The sequence below is a fragment of the Natrix helvetica genome, assembly GCF_964273705.1.
Source record: "Natrix helvetica genome assembly, chromosome: 1".
Classification (NCBI taxonomy): domain Eukaryota; kingdom Metazoa; phylum Chordata; class Lepidosauria; order Squamata; family Natricidae; genus Natrix; species Natrix helvetica.
Genome location: NC_138548.1, coordinates 74,565,794 through 74,585,903, shown reverse-complemented (window position 1 = coordinate 74,585,903; position 20,110 = coordinate 74,565,794). Strand labels below are relative to the sequence as shown.

The window sequence follows — 20,110 nt, the reverse complement described above, 5'->3', positions numbered from 1 at the left end:
ACAGGCTGTTTTAATCAAAAGTGGTGATCCCCTTAGAAGTCTGGCCTGTGGAAGATAATGTCCTACCCTTGATTTGTTTCTACCACAATGATTCAGCTTCCCTTCCTTTCCACATGATAGCAACCTAATTCTCAAAACATTTATAAGGGACCATGAAGGATTTCTGAGGAGCTTTAAATCAAAACTGTAGCATAGTTCACTGCTATCAAGATAAGTGCATGCAACCCTTTTTGTGACTTCAATAACTCGTCTTTGTTACCATCCCATTATGTTCACCTAAGATCAGTTTTTCTGCTCTTCTCTGATCGGCTAAAGCTGCTATTAAAAAAAAAAACAGAAAAAGATATAGGCAGTTTGTGTGCTCAGCCAATGGTTGAGTATAGGCATAGTTCATCCTCTTAATTGTGATTGAATGTGCAATGTGGACTCAGGAAATAAAATTAATATAGTAAACCATGGCAAAGAAAACCAAACTTTTTATCAATGAGTCTTTGTAATGTGCATGTATGTGTGATTGAATGATGGGTGATGATGGTTTATTGCACAGTCAGCAAGATGTTTAGAGTGGATTTCGCATTTTTATCCACTTATCGAGTTTTTCAGAAGGATCTGGGATAGGCAATGTTGTTATTTAATAAGCTTAAAGGTATTATTTTTATTTATTTATTTATTTATTTATTTATTATTTATTTATTTATTTATTTATTTTATTTATTTATTTTATTTATTTATTAGATTTTTAGACCGCCCCTCTCCCAGAAAGGGACTCGGGGCGGTGTACAGTCAATACAAATAAAACCAGTCATAATAATAAAATACATTTAAGATACATTTGGAGGGGGAGATAGGCTGTACTAAGAAATAAATATATTCTAATCCTAAAAACATCACAATTAAAACCCCAAACCCAATCCCCGGGAGGTAAAACTAAGATTATCACAGTAGGTAAGTTGTTCCACATAAAGCTGCTTTTTGTAGTTGACTGATGGTGTTTTCCTTGCTGATCATGTTTGAATGGTGCTCCAGATGTGTTGGCATAGATCCAAAGCATCTATTACTATTAGTACTAACTTTGCTTTCTTTTGTCACAGTTGTTCTAGTTCTATTAGCAAGACTCTGATTTTCTACAGTTCTTTCTCTTCTATTCTGCTGTTTCCAGATAGTGTCACATTTACTATCCAGAGGGTTTTGTCTTTCTTAGTGACAATTGTTAAGTGTTTTCTGGCAGGTGTTTATCTGTTTGAATTCTAAAGTTCCAAAGCACTTTAGCTTGCTCATTTTCTATTATTTTGCCTAGTTCTTGCTTGCAGGCAACTGGTTTTTCTTGTAGATCTTCCAATGCACCATTGTTGCTAGTTTATCAGGCTATTGCTTGTAGTCAGCATGCAGAATCTCCTTAAAGCAGCTAACTGGGTAGCCCACTGTACCTTCACCTTCTTTGCAGAGGTAACATTTGATGTCTGTTGATGTCTTCTCAATTTTGGCTTTAGCCCACCATTATATATGTCAGTGTCAAATGTGTAAAATTAGGCATTTTATAGAAGGTCCAGAAAATCTATAGAATGTCAAACATGGGACATCAAAGTATGAAACATTTGATATTTCACACATTTCCTAGGTCAAAAAGGCAAGCCAGTAAGATATATGCTCTCAAAGTCAATGTGGATCATTTTAACCTTTATCCTCAGGAGAATCATTTGTTATAAACCTCATTTCAAAACTTTATAAAAAAAACCTTATATGTATAGTTTCATGATTTTACTGTTTCTTATCCACCATTAACTTTTATTTGTTTTTCTCTCTCTCTCTGTTTGGTAATATCTTAAGGTATACCTTTGGAGGAAAACTTTACTAAAAAGATAGTGACTGAAAGAAGAAGAAACTTTGCCGTAATCTCTTCTGGGATGAAATTTCTTTCCTAGATTTGATCTTTAGAGAGAGACATATGCATAATTCTTTAGAAAGCTGACTTGCTGGAATATGAGAGCACTCTCAACAATTTTTTAAAAATATATATTTATTATTTTTACCTTTAAAACAATGCAATACCACGGAGTGGGAGTGACCATACATTCACATTATGTACAGCTAGTTTCAACCATTAACAATTAATCTACTTAATACATTGTCTGTCCTTCTGTCCAATCACAATATATACATTTGTTCCAGTCTTGTCATCTTGTCTTATACCAATCATAAAATATGTTCCATACTTCAAAATATTCTGATTCCCCTTTATTTTTAAGTTCAAGAGTGAGCCTATCTGCTTCTGCACAGGCCAAGACTTTTCTGATTATATCAAGCTCTGATGGTGTATTTTCTTTTTTCCAATACTGTGCATAGGTTATGCGTGCTGCAGTTAGTATATGTATAATTAAATAAAGCAGGGACGTGCGGTCAGGGGAGGCAGGGGAGGCAGAGCCTCACCTCTCTTCATGAAATAATAGTATATAATAATAATATATATTTCGTCCCATCCCTTTTACATGGCTCCCGCTAAGTTCTGGTAAGGAGAAGAGCTTTTGGGGAGAGAAGAGGAAGAGGAGGGAGGAGGAGGATGAGGTGCGCGCGTGGGGCGGTGCCAGCTGGGCAACCGGCGGAGGCAGGAGGGTTCTTGGAAGTGCCAATAACCTTCCTGCCTCCGCTGTACTTTGCGCACTCCTCGCGACTGCAATAGACGTCCAGAAGTGGCAGGGGCTGTTGGGCTGGAAGTCCAGCAGAGGCAGGAAGGTTCTCGTCATTCCCCAGTCGCTTTCAAGGACTGCGGAGTGCAAGCCGGCGGAGCACGCTCAGGAAGGCGGGGAATGGGATCACGTGTGCTGGAGGCTGAGGCAGCCTCAGCGTCCAGCACACGTGGTCCCATTCCCCGCCTTCCTGATGACGTCAGCAGCCTCACCAGCCATAAACCTCACCGCACGTCACTGAAATAAAGTGTATCTTTCTTAAATCCCTCCGGTATTATGCCTAGGAGAAAAGTTTCTGGTTTAAACATAATTTGTTCTCCCACCATTTGTTCTAACCATGATTGAATAATTTTCCAATATTTTTTTGCCTCATTGCACGTCCACCACATATGATAGAAAGTGCCTGCTGTTTTTTTACACTTCCAACAATTTGGGGCCAGATTTTTGAACATTCTGGAAAGCTGTGCTGGGGGGAGATGCCATCTGTAGAACATCTTATAAAGATTTTCTTTATACACTGTAGCCAATGTTAGTTTCTGATTAAGTATCCAAAGTTTTTCCCACTTAGCCAATTCCACATTGTAACTGAAATTTTTCGCCCAGGCGACCATGGTTTCTTTGACATGTTCCTCCTCTAGTTTATATTCCAACAAGAATCTATACAGCACTTTGATCAGTATGTTTTCTGTCTGTATCAAAAGTTTATCTAATATTGTGTAGTCTTTGGCAATACTTTCGTTCTTCCTATCCTGAGAGCACTCTCAACAATTATTCTAAGTCTGCTTTTCTACATGCTGTACATTTTTTTTGCAGTCGAGCAGTTAAAAGTCCTTTTTTTAATTAAACAAGTTTGATGATTTTTAATTATTTACTTCAAACTGGATTGATAGGAGGACCAAAGCTAAGATGTCTTCAAAGCTTCTACAAGAAAGTGAAAATCCTGAGTTGACGCAACAAAAGAGGTAAATAATAGGGACATGAAGGATGTTGAGACATGAAGATTGAGTTCAGATTGATTTTGTTGTGCTTGGTTTCCTAACAATAAATAAATAACTTTGGCAAAAATCAGATTGAAAGCTCTAGGAAGTTTAGTAAAGAAAGCATGAACTTCAGAATTGCTGTTAAAAGAGCCCAGTCTAGGTAAATATCTTAAATAAAATAATTGCTTTAATTTTGGAAGAACCATCCCCTCCAAACCAGTGATGTTAGACCAAGCATAGTTTGATGTGTGATATGAAAAAAATAGCCAACAATATGGTTTTTCCATCCCTATGGATTCAATGATACAGGGCCAAAGGTAGTAAAACCTCAGCTCTTCAAGATTTTACTGATAACTTTCATCAGTCAATCACTAAAAATTGATGTCATTGTTTGCTGCTGGATTCTGCCCCAAGCAAAAGAAAGAAGGTACTCTAAGAATTAACATATGTCAATCCCTCCCTGTCTCAGACCCTGAAAACCAGAAGAATTGCTCTTGCTTGCTTGTGGGTTGTTCCTGCCATACCTCATGCAATGCTTTCTTGACTACCAAAATAACACCTAAAAATGGGGATCTTTGACTGCAGAAATAGTGTCTATTGATGTTCAAGTTCATATGCATCTCCACAGTCATCTGCATATATGCATCTGCAGGCATTATTAATCTAATAGCTAAATTAGAACAAGGTAACCTGTTAGATGTGTGCTATGATGTTACTTTTGACATTACTGTGATAATTTTAGATTATGTTCATGTTTCAGTTGTTAAGGTTTTAATGTTTTTATGAATGTAAACCACTATGAATTATATGAGTGTTACAGTATCTATAAGAAACAAATAAATGTGGGTGTATGGGGAAGAGAAATTAACCTTTCCCTCCAGACATTGTTCTTAATTTCTATGATAGCCGTTGCTTGTACCTTTAATGAAAAGTGAACATTATAAGCCAAAAAAAAAAAAACCCCAAGTCTCTGCACCTGATAAAAGAGAGGTTTTGCCCTTGTTATTTTTACAATCAGGATTAAAAATAGGGGGCTTCATAATATGCATTTATGCATAACCTATCATTTTATTTTTATTATGATCCTCTTGTGAACTATGCTCTCTAACCAGACATTATGCACCACTGCCATGACAGATATTAATATCTAGAATCACCTAAACCTTAGGAAGTGGATCATGGGGGATGAAGAGAATTGAACCCAAAATTTCTGAGCATTCCAGCATTATGTCAAAATGCCAGTTGGAGAAAGATATCCCTTATGCTTGGGCAGGCGGCAGAGGTTGACATTTCTAATTTGGCTGAGGCTTTTATAGGTTTTGCAAGTCTCCAGCTAATTGCAGGCTTGGCTAGTGTCCCAGGGCTGACATTACTATGCTGGGTTATGTGGCAGTGACTGTCTCTCACAGCTCTAGAGATCACTTCTCCCTATTTTGCCCCTTTGTTATCAGTGCTAGAGAATGTCAGTTGTCTGGATTAAGTGTTTTCCTCTTCTTTACTTTACAGACACCTACAGCCTCTAAATTCTGTACTGTAAATAATCCAAACCCTTCACACGAAGCCAATCAAGCTTTCTTTGCTCAGACTTTCTCAAAAATTTATTTTCTGGTCTACGGATTATATACATTGTTAGTGATAATGTTTGATTGAAACAAAGAGCATTGCAGATAATTTTGAAAACCCTCACAAGTGAGGAAAATAAAGTTTATGTTAGACAGCTTGAGGCCAGAGGAGAAGACAAAAAGGACACAAAATAAATATGAATAAATGAGAAGAAATATATGCTGAAGTAGAAGTAATTCATCAAAAATGTAGGTGAAGAAATGCTGATTGTATGCTCATGATGAGGTTTCTTTTAACTGGAAAGCAATATTTTATTTTTAATAGGAGTGTTGACCTCAATAGTCTCACTTTGAAGTAATATATGTACCTCTATCAATTGATTTTAACCAGATGGAGCTATTCATTGTCTAAACAAATCTCTTCAAAGCAGCTTGTGCTTCAGACTTGGAAGAACAGATTCCAACACGTAAAGTCCAAATAAAATGGTAGGAGAAGAACTGTAATGTCTACTGTTTAGTGACCATCAGCCACAATACAAATCTTTCACTATTTACATATTATTTTAAGACAATCACCACGACATGAATACAAAAGTATACATTTCTGTACTTTTCCAAGAACATCAATCCTGAAAAGGCAGCCTTCAGCTTTTGCTTGAGTCAGGTTTACAATAGAGGGGAAGTTATGAAACTTTTCATATCACTTCAACTTGTTTTCCACGTTAAATGGAGGAACATCTGGATGGTGTATCATGTCATCCTGAATGTCTGAATATACAACAGAGAAAACTGTCTGAGATACAGGGAAGTTGGTATGTGTGTACCTGAAAGCCATTTGGAAAGGAAAAAAAGTTTTGTTAGCGGCAGAATAGATTGTGATCATGAATATAAAGATAGACATTATAATACAGATAGGCATCAGGGATGTAAAATACTTTATTTCAATCAATTACATAAATGGTTAATTACTGGTTAACCTCAATCTGGTTACCTAAAAGGATATCTACCCTGTTTGATAAGAGTAGAACCAGAATATGCAATGGTTATTTTAAAAACAATTCACAATCTGAATATAATTGCTCATTGGTGATTGTAGTCCTAATCTGAATGAGGAGCAATTATAATCAAAAGTAGAGTTATATATCTAAAAAGAAGTGTTCTAGATCAGTTTTCATTAGCAGATTCTAGTAGACTGGATTAATGGAGAAGAAATTTGAGAAGATTAAGATTGGGTTCATTAATCCATCAAATCTTTATTCACAACTCTTAAAGCTTCAAATTCCTTTTCACCAAAATTTAAAAGGCTGCTGTTTATTAAATGGGTGCAAGTAAACCAAAATCAGACAGAAGAGTTATGCCAATTCAGTATAGCCAGAAACCATTCAAAATATACACGAGAGAAGCCGAGGAAGAAGGATTGGCAATGACACGTACGTTATGTCACATAACACATTGCGTCCTTGTTATTGTGATGTTAGTTGCACAAGCAAAAGGATACTTTTAGGTTTTCTGTTTGTTGCACAGTGACGATCCCATCTCTGAACTGCTGAAAACATTGAGACATTTTAAATGCAAAGATGTGCACTTTGCAATTGAAGGAAATATTATTTTTGAATATTTGCAAAGACTGATGCCTTGTTTTCCGTCAGGTGCCTGAGCAGTTGCAAAATATGGATCGAAATGCACTGCTTCATATTTTGGCATTGATTTGGCAAATGATATCCATATCATGGCCTTTCCCAAATCATAGACACCTCTCTATTGGCTGGGATTATCTGCAGTAAACAGAACAGTTTGCTAGCAGTGTAACCAGTTTCCTGAAGATGTTGCAATGGTTTGTTTTTACTAATTGTATTTCAAACGATTGTGATAAAGGACATCCTTTGACTAGTCCTATCAAGAGAAAGTAACCGAATTCTAGCAGCCCCTGCTGTACATACAAAGTGCACAATGAAGTACAGGTACTTCAGAGTTGATACTTCCCTAATTTGACAGCCTCCAGATAAGTTGTGACTGCAATTGTCTCTCAGCCATTCTGGCTGGAAATATTAAGAATTGCAGCCCTAACCTATTTGAAGGGAGCTACTGTATGTTGGAGAATGCTGTATTGGCATATTCATCTATGTAAAATGAGAAGACTCTTCTATAGTGATTAATATTTAAAACTCATGGAGCATTTGGGTGCTGAAGTACTGTTTTATTTTGCTTTTTGCAAATCCCTAAGGATGGGATAGAGTAGGCCACTGAGACATCAGGACATTCCCATGACCTCTAAGAACCAAAATAGCATTTTTCTCTGCCGAAGGCTAATTCAAGTCCCGAACAAACATTCCCCTACATACATGGAATTTCATTTGGAACTAATTTGAATGTGGGTGTTTTTCCATTGCCCATAACCTCCTATAATATTTTGCTTTCTTGCCAAATGGTACATCTGCTTCAAAAGAAACAAAGAAACTTGTGTTTATTCAGTTTTTTTGCATCTGTAAATTATCAGATAAAAGAATATACTCAGTGCGGATAATAGACGGTTAACCCTGCAGATATCAGCTGATTTAACTCTAATTCCATCTCCCCAGATGCACTTTGGAAATGATTCCACAGGAACATTTTTTTAATTAGCTACAGCCATGAACTTTGGACAGAGTTTATAATGGGCAAAATCCATTTCTGCATTTTTATTATATAAATAGGAACTGTAGTAGCTTATGCACATTTCTTTCCACCTTTCCCAGCATTAGAGCCCTCTCCAGAGAGTCAGGTCTATTCATTATACGTCCAAAGTAGGATAATTTCAGCCTGGTCATTTGTGGATCAGATAAAAACTCTAAGTTGATTTGTTTGATGTTCCATTGGTTTACTTTCTTGGCATTCTCAGCAATTTTCTCCAACACCAAAGTTCAAAAACACTCTTCTTATATTGCTGAGTCTAACTTTCAGTTCCATAGAGTGTGAAGGGGAATACCGTTGCTTACACAATTCTGATCATTTTAGGTGCAGGCAGGTGATGTGATGACTCAATGGTTAAGATGCTGGGCTAGAAACATGACAGCCTGAATTTGAAACCAAACATTGGGCAATGGGGGGAGCGCCCTTCTTCACCTAGCTCTGCCCCACCTAGCACTTTGAAAGCATGCAAATGCAAGTAGATAAACATGTACCACTTTGGTAGGGAGGAAACAGTTCTGACCGGTTCTGGAGAATCGGCAGTGGAAATTTTGAGCAGTTCGGAGAACCAGTAAATACCACCTCTGAGTGGCCCCGCCCCCATCCATTCTCTGCCTTCCGAGTCCTAGCTGATCAGGAGGGAATGGAGATTTTGCAGTAACCTTCCCCTGGAGTGGGGTAGGAATGGAGATTTTATAGTATCCTTCCCCTACCACGCCCACCAAGCCATGCCACACCCACCAAGCCATGCCCACAGAACCAGCAGTAAAAAAAATTGAATCCCACCACTGGGAGGAGACAATGCTCCGCAATGTCATGCTGGCCACATGACCATATATGGCCACATATCTTCATGACCATATATGACCACATGTCCACATATCTTCAGCTATCAGTGGCTCACAGCCTTGAAAGGGAGATGAACATCACCCCCTATAGTCAGCAATGACTGGGGGACTAACATCCACAGGGATTCCTTTCCTTCCTTAGGAATAGTCATATCATGGCATTTGAATACCATTTCAAAGGCCTTTATAGGCTGCTCCACCAAGTGCAGCATATTTCTTGACTGCATGTTCCTTTACTCTTGATGGTTGAGCCTAAATTCAGATGTTATCTACCACTTCAATATCTTCATTGCCAATTGTAAGGCTGGTTGTTCTACCTGGTGTCATTAGATTACTTTTCTTTATATTTAGTTCCATTTTTTCACTTTGCTCCTTGATTTTTATTACTAGAACTTGCATTTTTTGGCTATCAGGGTAGTGTCATTAACCTAGCACAGGTTATTGATATTCCTTCCTCCAATTTTAAAACCACACCCATCTTGCATCAGCAATACTGTTTTGTGTTATGAAGCTTTTTCTAAAGTCATATCTCCTATCTCTTTTCCCATGTAGGACTCTAGTCTGCATTGCATGATCTTAAATATATTTTGCTAGTGTGTGAAATTAAGGATATGATAGTTTGCCACTCTGTTAAGACTCCCCTTTTTTGTTATTGAAATGTTGATTGACCTCTTCTAATCTGTTAACCATTGTGTCATTCTCGAAAATTTGCTAACATAACTTGGCTAGAACCTTTACTGATTCTTCTTCTTTTGCTTGCCATATTTCAGTGGGTATTTCATCTGTAGCTTTCTGACTTGGTAATGGTTAGAGTGAACCCTTTTCACCTTGGGTGCCAAAAGAACGTGCACACTATCGCGCGTGCCCACCCCGATTTAATGCCCCCATGCACCATGCCCCCAATGCATACATGCATGCCCCCCAGATATGGCTTTCTAGGAGTGGGGAGGGTGAAAATGGCCTCCCCCAACTCCCAGAAGTCGGAAACAGCCCGTTTTCCAACTTCCAGGTAGCCGCTAGAGCAGTGGTTCTCAACCTTCCCAATGCCATGACCCTTTAATACAGTTCCTCATGTTGTGGTGACCCCCCAACCATAAAATTGGTGTCTCGGTTCCTAAGACCATGGAAAATATGTGTTTTTGATGGTCTTAGGCAACCCCTGTGAAAGGGTCATTTGACCCCCAAAGGGGTCCCGACCCACAGGTTGAGAACCACTGCGCTAGAGTATTGATCTAACTTCATCTTCTAGCACTAGAGATTCTTCTAACTAGGGAATATTTTCTATAGTATCTTGGATGTTAACATCCCTATTGTATGCTATTTTAATATACTTCTTTCATTTTTTAATCTCCTTTGAATCAGTTATTATCTGTCCAGCTTAAACCCTTCCCATTCAAGTTGCAAATTTTCTCAGTGTTCGATTTTCGGTGGTGTAATTAATATTCATCAATAAAGCTCCACTTGGCTGTGGTGGTACATGGGGCAATGGCTAATCTGTCTGTGAGGGAGATGGGAAGTTTCAATAATTGATAAATAAATAATTCTCTGAATACCTCTGGGCCTTATATAAGGCATTTCTTGGTTATTATTTCAACACACAGTTGGGGTAGGATTATCAAAAAGACCCAAATTGATATTTTAACAAATTCAGGCAGGTTTTTAGGAGTGAGATAATCAATCCCATTCAATCAAAATGTTTACATTATTAGAATTTGCCCTATTCAAAGTTATATTTCTATAGAAAATATAGTTATTGGTTCCATCTCAATGGAAATAAGCCATGCATTTTTCATGGTTTATTTCCATGAAATAAGCCATGATTTCATGGCTTATCATTATTGTTATATTAATGAAATATTGCAGTAAAGGATAAAAAAGAATATACTTATAGTTTAAGCTTATTGTTAACAAAGTCACAGTTATGGAAAGCAAAATAAAAATTAAAAATGCTTAATATAATTCCTAAAGGTAAGGTTACTCTTGACACATTTTTATTGTCCTTCAAAATATTTCAGTGGCAGAGATGGAAAGGTATTCTCCTTCTTTAAATCTTCATACATATGCAGGTAAATGGAGAGTGTTTTATCTACATCCTGGTGAATTTGCATGCTTCAGTTGAGTCCATAATGTCTGCTTCATGACTTTTACAGCTCACAAGGTATCTTCACATTCCTTAGGAAGGAACTCCTTTGCTTGCATATTGCTGTTTTCCTGTGAAGGAATTTTTTATTTTTCATTTTGTACACCTTGAAGATTAGCAGCATCTAAAAACCTCCACAGGAATTGCACACATGTTAGCCTTATATTAACTTAATTTTGGTTCACATGAACATGATCTGCTATCAATTTACAATTTGGAACAAATCAAATATTGCATCATTTGAACACGTACCAATCCTGACTTAAGTGTAAATGTATACAGACATTATAGGTTAAATATAACCATACATAAACGCCCATGTTTAATTTGGCCCAAGGTTTGGCAGAGCTATTCTACCATATCTATATGTTTAAATCTTTTTCTATCGCTGCTATGAACGGGTAAAAAAAAAGTATGAACCATATGTTTGAGTACAACATATGTTTGAATACAGCACATGGTACCAGAGTACAGGCAGTCCTCGACTTACAACGCTTTGTTTAGTGACTGTTTGAAGTTTCAATGGCACTGAAAAATCACAACCCCATGATTTACTTAACAGCTGCAATAATTTGCTTAACAACTATGGTAAAAAAGGTCCTAAAATCAAGTCATGACTTGCTAAGAATTCTGGTCCCAACTGTCGAGGGCTACCTGTATCATGAAATTTCATGATTTGTTTTTTTTTTTAATACGCTAAAACCTAAGCAGAAAAAGAGAACAAAATGGTGTAGAAAACACTGTTGGTATTTCTCCGGATGGCTTTTGTCTCTGCATTGTGTAAGAACAATCTTTATTCTGCTTGTAAAGTTTCCATCCTTACTAATCAATTCATTGCCTAAGTAGAGGTATTAAATATTTACAAAATAAGCAGACCTTCTGCAAAGAGGTTGAGGCATTTAGGGTTCTAAATTTATAGCACAATAACAAGTCCTGTGTTATCTGAACTGACATTTAAATGCAATTGACAATGTTATATAAAATGCTTTTAAAAAAATTCTCTACCTAAATACAAAAGATGGATATGGTAGCTGGTCATTAAATATACTCTAAATATACTTGATGGAATTAAATATATATATCTGTACCCCTATTTCTATCACTTTTAACAGCATCTTTTCCTCGGCCAATGGAATGTGGTTTTAGTCACAGGAAACAAATAGAATAGGATAGAATTCTTGATTGGCCAAATGTGATTGGGCACACAAGGAATTTGTCTTGGTGCATAGGCTTTCAGTCAGGCATGAAATCCTCTTATCTTCGCTACCAGTTTGATAGCAGGAGCGTTCGCACATCTGGGCATGTGCAGAACCGTCTGCGTATGTGCAGGCCTGTCAGGTTGGGTGGACAGAGCCTCACACCGCCACCACTACCAGCTAGCCTGAACTGGTGCGAACAAGCAGTATACTACCTCTGCTCTCAGTGTACACAAAAGAAAAGATACATTTGTCACGAATCATAAGGTACAACACTTAATGATAGTCATAGGGTACAAATAAGCAATCATATCGTACTTGGAAACCATCCATATAATATTCAATCAATCAATATAACGATCAATATAACAACAATCCATATATAATATTTAGAATGCTAAATGTGAGGGATTATTTTTAAGCAAGGAAGCAAGTGAATAAGCAAGCAATTATAAATAAACAAGTTTATATTTCCACAAGTATCCTATACTTCCAAAATTATACTTTGGATCAGCAACAAATCATCATCCAACTTGTCAAACAGTCCTATTCATGCAAAAAAAATTTTTTTTTATATGGACACTGAATATTATAAAATGATTTAATGCAAAACAAAGGCAATAAGTATGAAAGGCTTTGCATAAGTCCTTGAGTTATGACGGTAACTAAGATTGGAATCTCTATCACTAAGTGATATGGTTGTAAAGTATGATGACGTAAGATTACATTGTTTAGGGACAACAGTATTGGCACTGTCAGTTGCTGTCATTAACCAAATCCCCCAGTTGTTAAGGGAGGATCCACTCAAGTCCAAGTTATCCCTGGCTTGGCCCGCCTATCTCCTACCAACTGGCTGGTCCTGCTGGCTTTAATAGGACAAATTAATTCAGACCCTGTCAGAAAATGGTAGGACAAATTAATTCATGCCCTTCGTTCAACAAATTTATTTCAATCTTTGCATTTTATAGCCTTTTCTCCTTTGCAGTCCTTCTCTTAAATCTCCAGGATATGTGCAGAAAAGCAGGAAATAAAATTGGACGCATAACTGCAAGGCTCAGAAACATGTGATGATAAATGTGTTTTGAGCCTGTAGAGGCTGTTTTAGAAAGAAGATATTACCTCCTTTTGCAGGTAATTTACCGATTTTTCTTTTTAAAAAAATCATGTACAGTATATGACATTAAATTTTCCAAGAAAAATAAATCAAACTGAAATATTGCCAGAACTAATATGACACCCTATCTTGCTGTATGATGGAAAGGTGAGGTTTGGGTTTGTGTTTTTTTTTTTACTATTATAGCTGAGCACTAAAGCCACTGCAGCTTGAAAGAATATAACAATTCTGCTGGGTTTTAATACAGGATGGCTTTATTATGTACTATTATTTTGAGATTCTCATACAGCTCACTCCTCTTTCTGTATTAGCCCTAGACTGAGATATCTGATATTGATGTGACTTTCCCTCTATTGCAAAGGGACTTAATAAATTAAGAGTCTTTTAAAAATCAGATTAAAATATGTCTCAGGAAATGGGTTTCTAAAGCTCTTTCCCGGGAACTTAATGGTACTATAGGGGTCAGGTGGAGAATTATACGGAATAAGGCTAGCAATTAGCCACACGTAAGAAGTAGTTTTTGTCTTGGGGTAGATGCAGTCTGAAGCTGGGGACCATTAAAGTCTTTCCTTTATTATGGTCAGGGCAGTTTATTACACCTGTGGAACAGCCCTCTACTACAGCATGGAGCATAGATCTATTTGACTGAACTGGAGTCCAATACAGCCTTTTGATTTTCAGAAGTTACCTGGTGAATTTCCCCAAATCCGAAGAAATTAGTCACTTCCTGGAATTTAGGAGTGACTGGGGCCTTAAACAGCATTGTGCTGAAGTGATTCTTTCTTGTTCATCAATTCAGGGAGTCCTCCAGCTCTATGTGTATGTATCCTTTCCTTTTATTCAAACAGAATCTATCTATCTATCTATCTATCTATCTATCTATCTATCTATCTATCTATCTATCTATCTATCTATCATCTATCTATCATCTATCTATCTATCTATCTATCATCTATCTATCTATCTATCTATCTATCTATCTATCTATCTATCTATCTATCTATCATCTATCTATCTATCATCTATCTATCTATCTATCTATCTATCTATCTATCTATCTATCATCTATCTATCTATCTATCTATCTATCTATCTATCTATCATCTATCTATCTATCTATCTATCTATCTATCTATCTATCATCTATCATCTATCTATCTATCTATCTATCATCTATCTATCTATCTATTTATCTATCTATCATCATCTATCTATCTATCTATCTATCTATCTATCTATCTATCAATCAATCAATCATCTATCTATCTGGCTGTGTCTGTGTGTTTTCCAGCATAACACTGGAATGCCTCGAGCAATTTCAACCATCTGTGATACACAGATGACTTGCTCCCTGGAAACAAATACTGTGGGAGTAAGACAACCCTAACACCCCAAGGGGGCTGTTCTGTTAAGATACAGCCTGTTGTGCCTTAAAATGGCTTCTACTTTACTTCCGTAAAATGGATTCTACTGAACAGCACAGTGGAGTTGCCATGGTAATGGCTTCACAGTACTCCACAAGGGGGCTCCCTCTGGTAAGGGGGGAAATCCAACATTAGAAATTACATTTGGTCCGGGATTTTTTTTGAGGACAAATGTGTAGATTAGGATAAATAAATAGCCGGGCAATGCCAGGTTATCAGCTAGTTGAAAAAGCAGAACAACAATATAGATATTTATTTGTTAAATTTATTTGCTGCCCATCTCCCTGTGTGACCCACACTCTGTGTGGCTTCCCATATAGGCTTCCCATATAAGTATGACATGTCAACAATACTGTTGAGGCTCTGACTAATGAACCCAAGCAAATCAGAACTCTGAGACTTGGCTTCTTCTCAAAGATCTTTTTTAATGAGTACATCATATCAGCACAGCTTGAATGGAAAACCAAATCTTAATCTTTCCTGCAGTTTCAGTATAATTAAACTAGGAAATAATCCCATTCCCAAGTGTTACAGGTCACGTTGGCCAATTGGGTTAATTGGAGGGCTCTTCAGGCACTCCTTTCCCAACCTTAACTGTTGTCAGTAGAGATGACCTTGATTCTCATGAGAAACTTCTTTGTTGTGTCTTATGCATCCCAACCTCCTTCCCCCCTTCCCACTGTGTGGCAACTGAGGAACAGAAAAATGGCTGCATCCATTTTTGACAAATGTTTTGTACAACTTTTGAAATGACCATATCTTGTCCATACCTAATGTATATCTGTAGGGAACATCTTCATCCTCACCAGTAACACCAGATCTTCACACCATTGAATAACTGGTCCATAAATTTATTGTCACAACATTGAAGGACTATGTCTCCTAGGAGAAAGAAGGATATGGAGAATTTATGTTGTCCAGCAGTAAATTTCCATGTAATAGGAATGTAGGATGAGTGTTTATGTACATTAAAGCCTGTATTAAAATGAAATTAATATGTGTAAATGAATATCAGAAAAAACATGTTTTAATGAAGTATTAATGATAGAAGAAAATATTTGTAGCTCATGGTTGAACTGTGAGTCCTTCCTGCTCTCCGGGCTTGGTTGCAAGAAAACAACTGAGCCCAGAGAGCACCAAGAATCCATAGTATTATTCTCATTGTATCTCATTGTATCAGTACAATTTACCCAATGGTTCAAAATGTTTTTGTTGGCTAAGCTGAAATCTAAGGTCTATGGCAGGGGTGTCCAAACTTGGGAACTTTAAGACTTGTGGACTTCAACTCCCAGAATTCCCCAGGCAGCCATGCTGGGATTCTGGGAGTTGAAGTCCACAAGTCTTAAAGTTCCCAAGTTTGGACACCCCTGATCTATGGCAATGTTTGATATGGATGTTTAAGGCAATTTTCCATTGTATAGAAAAATGGAGATCTCTAAATCCTTGTTCTGCTTCATTTTTAAATTATTTATGTCAAACTGATTTAACAATTACAAATATTTATAAAGATTAATTGTGGTGGGTTTTTTTAATCTATTCAATACAGTGATCACCTCTAATAACATATGTATCTTTTGTGCTCAAAATGTCACTAATACAGATTGAGATGGGACTAGATGTAAATTCCGTGGGTAGCAATAGACAGATGGTATACATCCTGAGTTGTGGTGGTGCAGTGGTTAGAATGCAGTAATGCAGGCAAACTTTGCCAGTTGCTAGCAGTTCAATCCTGACTGGTTCAAGGTTGACTCATCCTTCCAAGGTTGATAAAATGAGGACCCAGAGTGACTCTAACTCTGTAAACTGTGTAGAGAGGGCTGTAAAGCACTAGGAAGCAGTATATAAGTCTAAGTACTATTGTTATTGCTGTCCTTTAACATGGGAAATGATTAAAAAAATCATTATCATCCAATAATTCCTTACAATGTTAATGTTCCTTGTAATGTATTATGGTTTTATATCGTCCAGAGCTATGTACTTAAAATGAGCAGGGATATAATTTTTCTAAATAAATAAATAATAGGTTTAAAGTAAATATTTATATCCTCAGATTGCTGTCTCATGCCCCCTTTACAGTATTTCTATTCTGTTGGGAAAGCCTAGGTTGGAAGAATATTTGATGGGATGATGTAAAGGCTTTATCATTTTAGTCTGCCTTGGTCACTTTCCCTTCAATATTGTGTCCAGTTCTGATGAACAAATGGATGTTAACAAATGGATCATGTTCAGAGGAGGTCTATCCACATGTTGAAGGGATTGGAAACCAACTCCTATAAGAAAGTTACAACATTTAGGTATGTTCAGCATATAGAAGACTGGGGAAAGGTGTACTATCAGTTCTTAGATATATAAAATAGTATCACAGAGAAGTAAGAGTAACGTTATTCTCCGTAATCTTGGGGGAATAAGACGAGAATAAATGGGTCAAAAGTACAGATTTCAGATTAGATAAATTACTACTAATTGTAATTTTCATGGTTAACCAGTGGGAAAGGCTGTTTATGCAACAGTATGTTCTCTCCTCCATTAGAGCCAGGGCCGGATTTTCCTATATGCTAACTAGGCTTCAGCCTAGGGCCTCAAGATCAAGAGGGGCCTTTTATTTTTATTTATTATCCGTGCCACATTTTTTATAAAGGTTAGTACCAATTACAGCATGTTTCATTTAATATATTGATATATATCACAGTAATGATGTATTTTATTATTTCTCATGTAATTTGCAAACTTAAAAATGGGAGGTGAAAGGGCCCCATAAGTGGAATAGCCTAGGGCCTCTTTTCATCTAAATCCGGCCCTGATTAGAGCTCATCAAAAAGAGGTTGAATAATCCCTGTCGAAGGTATTTTAGCAAATCCGTTCCAAATTTATGAATCTAACTCAAATGTAAAACATATATTTGCTCAAGTTTGTTAATAATGAATATAGGATAGTAAGAATGCATACTTTGTCCCCACCGACTTCAGTATCCTTGCAATGAGGAACTGGCATGGAACATTTTGGGTGTGTTTATTTCTGGGCAGCCCATCTGAAAAAACAGGTTTCAGTACAGGTTGCAAAACGGAGTTTAAAGCCACTGCAAGGTTTGTGTTTCTCCCCTGAAATCACACAGGTAGCTCTCTACTTATAACTAGTTGTTTAGCGACCATTCAAAGGTATAACAGCATTGAAAAAAGTGGCCTACAAGTCCTCACCCCCTTCAATCACTACACAATGGTCCACATGATCATGGGGTCAAAATTTGGCTGCTTGGCAACCAGCAAACATTTACAATGGTTGCAGCATCTCAGAGTCATGTGATTACCATTTGCAACGACCAAAATCAATGGGAGAAGTCAGATTCACTTAACCGCAATGATTCGCTTAACAACTGTTGGTTGTAGCATTGGCTATAACCCACTTAACAACCACCTTGCTTAGCAATGGAAATGTTGGTCCCAACTGAGGTCATAAAGTAGGATTACCTGTAATTTGTTCCTGGCTTTTAGATTGTGAAGAATTTCTTTAAGCTACCTGATAACTTTAGCATCTACCGAGAAGAACCTTAATGTCCTTCTAAAATATCTCTCTTCACTTCCCAGACTGAGTGTTTTTCTTCCTCAGATAGATCTGCCCTAAAAGACAAATCCACTGTTCAATCACCTTGAATCTGCTTCTCTAAAACAATCTCTTGTCAATCTTCAAGACAGCCTGTTCATGATACCAGTGAAACAAACTGCCAGCTTTGCCCACAGGATTTCTTCAAGGAAATTTATTTCTTCTGAAAATTCTTTCAAGTAGAGGACATTAAATTGCCCTCAAGTAAGGAAAGCACACACAGTGCTTTCACCATCAAGGCTCTTTTTAGCAATTCCATCTTTTCCTTTTAACAGATTTGCTTAATCATGAAAAACCCACATCTGGCTTCATTAAGATCAATGGATTGATACATCATGGCCTTCGGAGACAGTGTGGTCTAGTAGTTAAGGCACCAGGATAGAAACCAGGATATTGAAAGTGCTAGTTCTTCCTTAGGCATGTAAGCCAGTTGGGTGACTTTGGGCCAGTCACTCTCTCTCTTTCAATCCAACCTACCTCACAGGCTTGTTGTTGAGGTAAATATAAAGGTAAAGGTTCCCGTCATACATATGTGCTAGTCGTTCCCGACTCTAGGGGTTGGTGCTCATCTCTGTTTCAAAGCTGAAGAGCCAGCACTGTCTGAAGATGTTCTCCATGGTCATGTGGCCAGCATGACTAAAGGCACACAGAACATTTTTACCTTCCCACCAAAGATGGTTCCTATTTTTTCTACTTGCATTTTTTAACATGCTTTCGAACTGCTAGGTTGGCTGAAGCTGGGACAAGCAATGGGAGCTCACTCAATTAGGCAGCGCTAGGGATTCGAACCCCCGAGCTTTCTGATCTGTCTTAGCCACTGCGCCACCACGTCCCTCTGAGGTGGTAGGATATAGGAGGATTAAATGTTGAGCTTTCCACACTGAGTAGTAAACCTGGCTTGCTGAGATGGAAGTTCAAAGGCTGCCATCTTTGCACCTTCCCCAACTTCACCCCCCTCCAAGCATCTTAGACGACGGTCCCATAACTCCCAGCTCACAAGTTGCCAGACCTGTATGTAGCACAGCTACTGGTGAGAGCTTCAGCTTCCTCCCAGTCATTTGCAGAATGCGAGACCTTCGTTTTTTTCCCTACATATAAGCAGGGAATCAAGCAAGGACGCGGCTACGGAGGAATCGCTAGCTAGGCGGTTCCTTATAAGGCCAAAGCGCTCGCCCGCTCAGCCGCTCGCCCCGTCCGTCTCCAGGTGGGAGCAAACAGCGGCGCAATCCCCCCCGCGGCCTGAAGAGGGAGCTGCTGCTACTGCAGTCAAGCTGCTTCGCCAGGGAGAAATCTCGGACTTCGCTTCGCCTTCAGTGTCCGCCTCTCAGTCCGCCCGAAGCCCCGAGTGCTTCCTGGCGGCTCCCCGAAGCGACGAGAGAGTTATGGGCCACGGGTCGGAGTGAATGGGGAGAGACGGCGAGCAGCGGAAAGCCGTGACCCTCCGGAGCATGTTCTTCTGGCTTACTCCAATCCTTCAGGGTCCACCTTGGAGCGACGGAGCCCCCCGCCGCATCCCTGACTTACCTTGTTTGTCCGCCGGTAGGCGCGTCCAAGCAGACCGAGCGTGTCTTGAAGAGGCGGCGCGGGTGGTGGTGGGGGAGCGACAGAGAGCCCCGCAGAAGCTACGAGGAGGCTCTTTGCATTCCGCCCGCTTTCTCCGCGCTGCTTCGCCCCAACCCCGCCCCACCCCAGCCCTCCCGGCCATGCGCCAGGCTGGACTCGGTCGCCCAACCGAAATCTAAAAGCAGAAGGGGACCCATCGCCGAGCCTCGGTTGCTAAGGTAATCTCAGTTGCCCTGCAACGGTATTGCATGGTCTCCCTCTCCCTCTCTCTCCTTCTCCCTCCTTCTCCCTCTCTCTTTCCCCCTCTTTCTCTCTCCCTTCCTTCCTCCTTCCCT

At 38.5% G+C, this 20,110-nt stretch overlaps 1 protein-coding gene and 1 long non-coding RNA gene across 6 annotated transcripts in view; one reads left to right on the top strand and one right to left on the bottom strand.

The window, feature by feature from the left end:
- Positions 1 to 10,311: 10,311 nt before the first annotated feature.
- LOC309382978 lies at positions 10,312 to 19,870 on the bottom strand. Its single transcript, XR_014173740.1, has 3 exons — positions 19,737 to 19,870; positions 15,386 to 15,497; positions 10,312 to 10,952 (listed from the first exon to the last, which is right to left on the bottom strand). It is a non-coding gene; the product is annotated as an uncharacterized lncRNA (long non-coding RNA).
- RGS6 (regulator of G protein signaling 6) overlaps positions 19,858 to 20,110 on the top strand; it is a 260,857-nt gene continuing 260,604 nt past the window's right edge. For all 5 annotated transcript variants that reach the window (XR_014173738.1, XR_014173739.1, XM_081934978.1 and 2 more), the window contains exon 1: positions 19,858 to 19,993. The gene's annotated coding sequence lies outside the window, so the exon portion shown is untranslated. The remainder of the gene's footprint in view (positions 19,994 to 20,110) is intronic.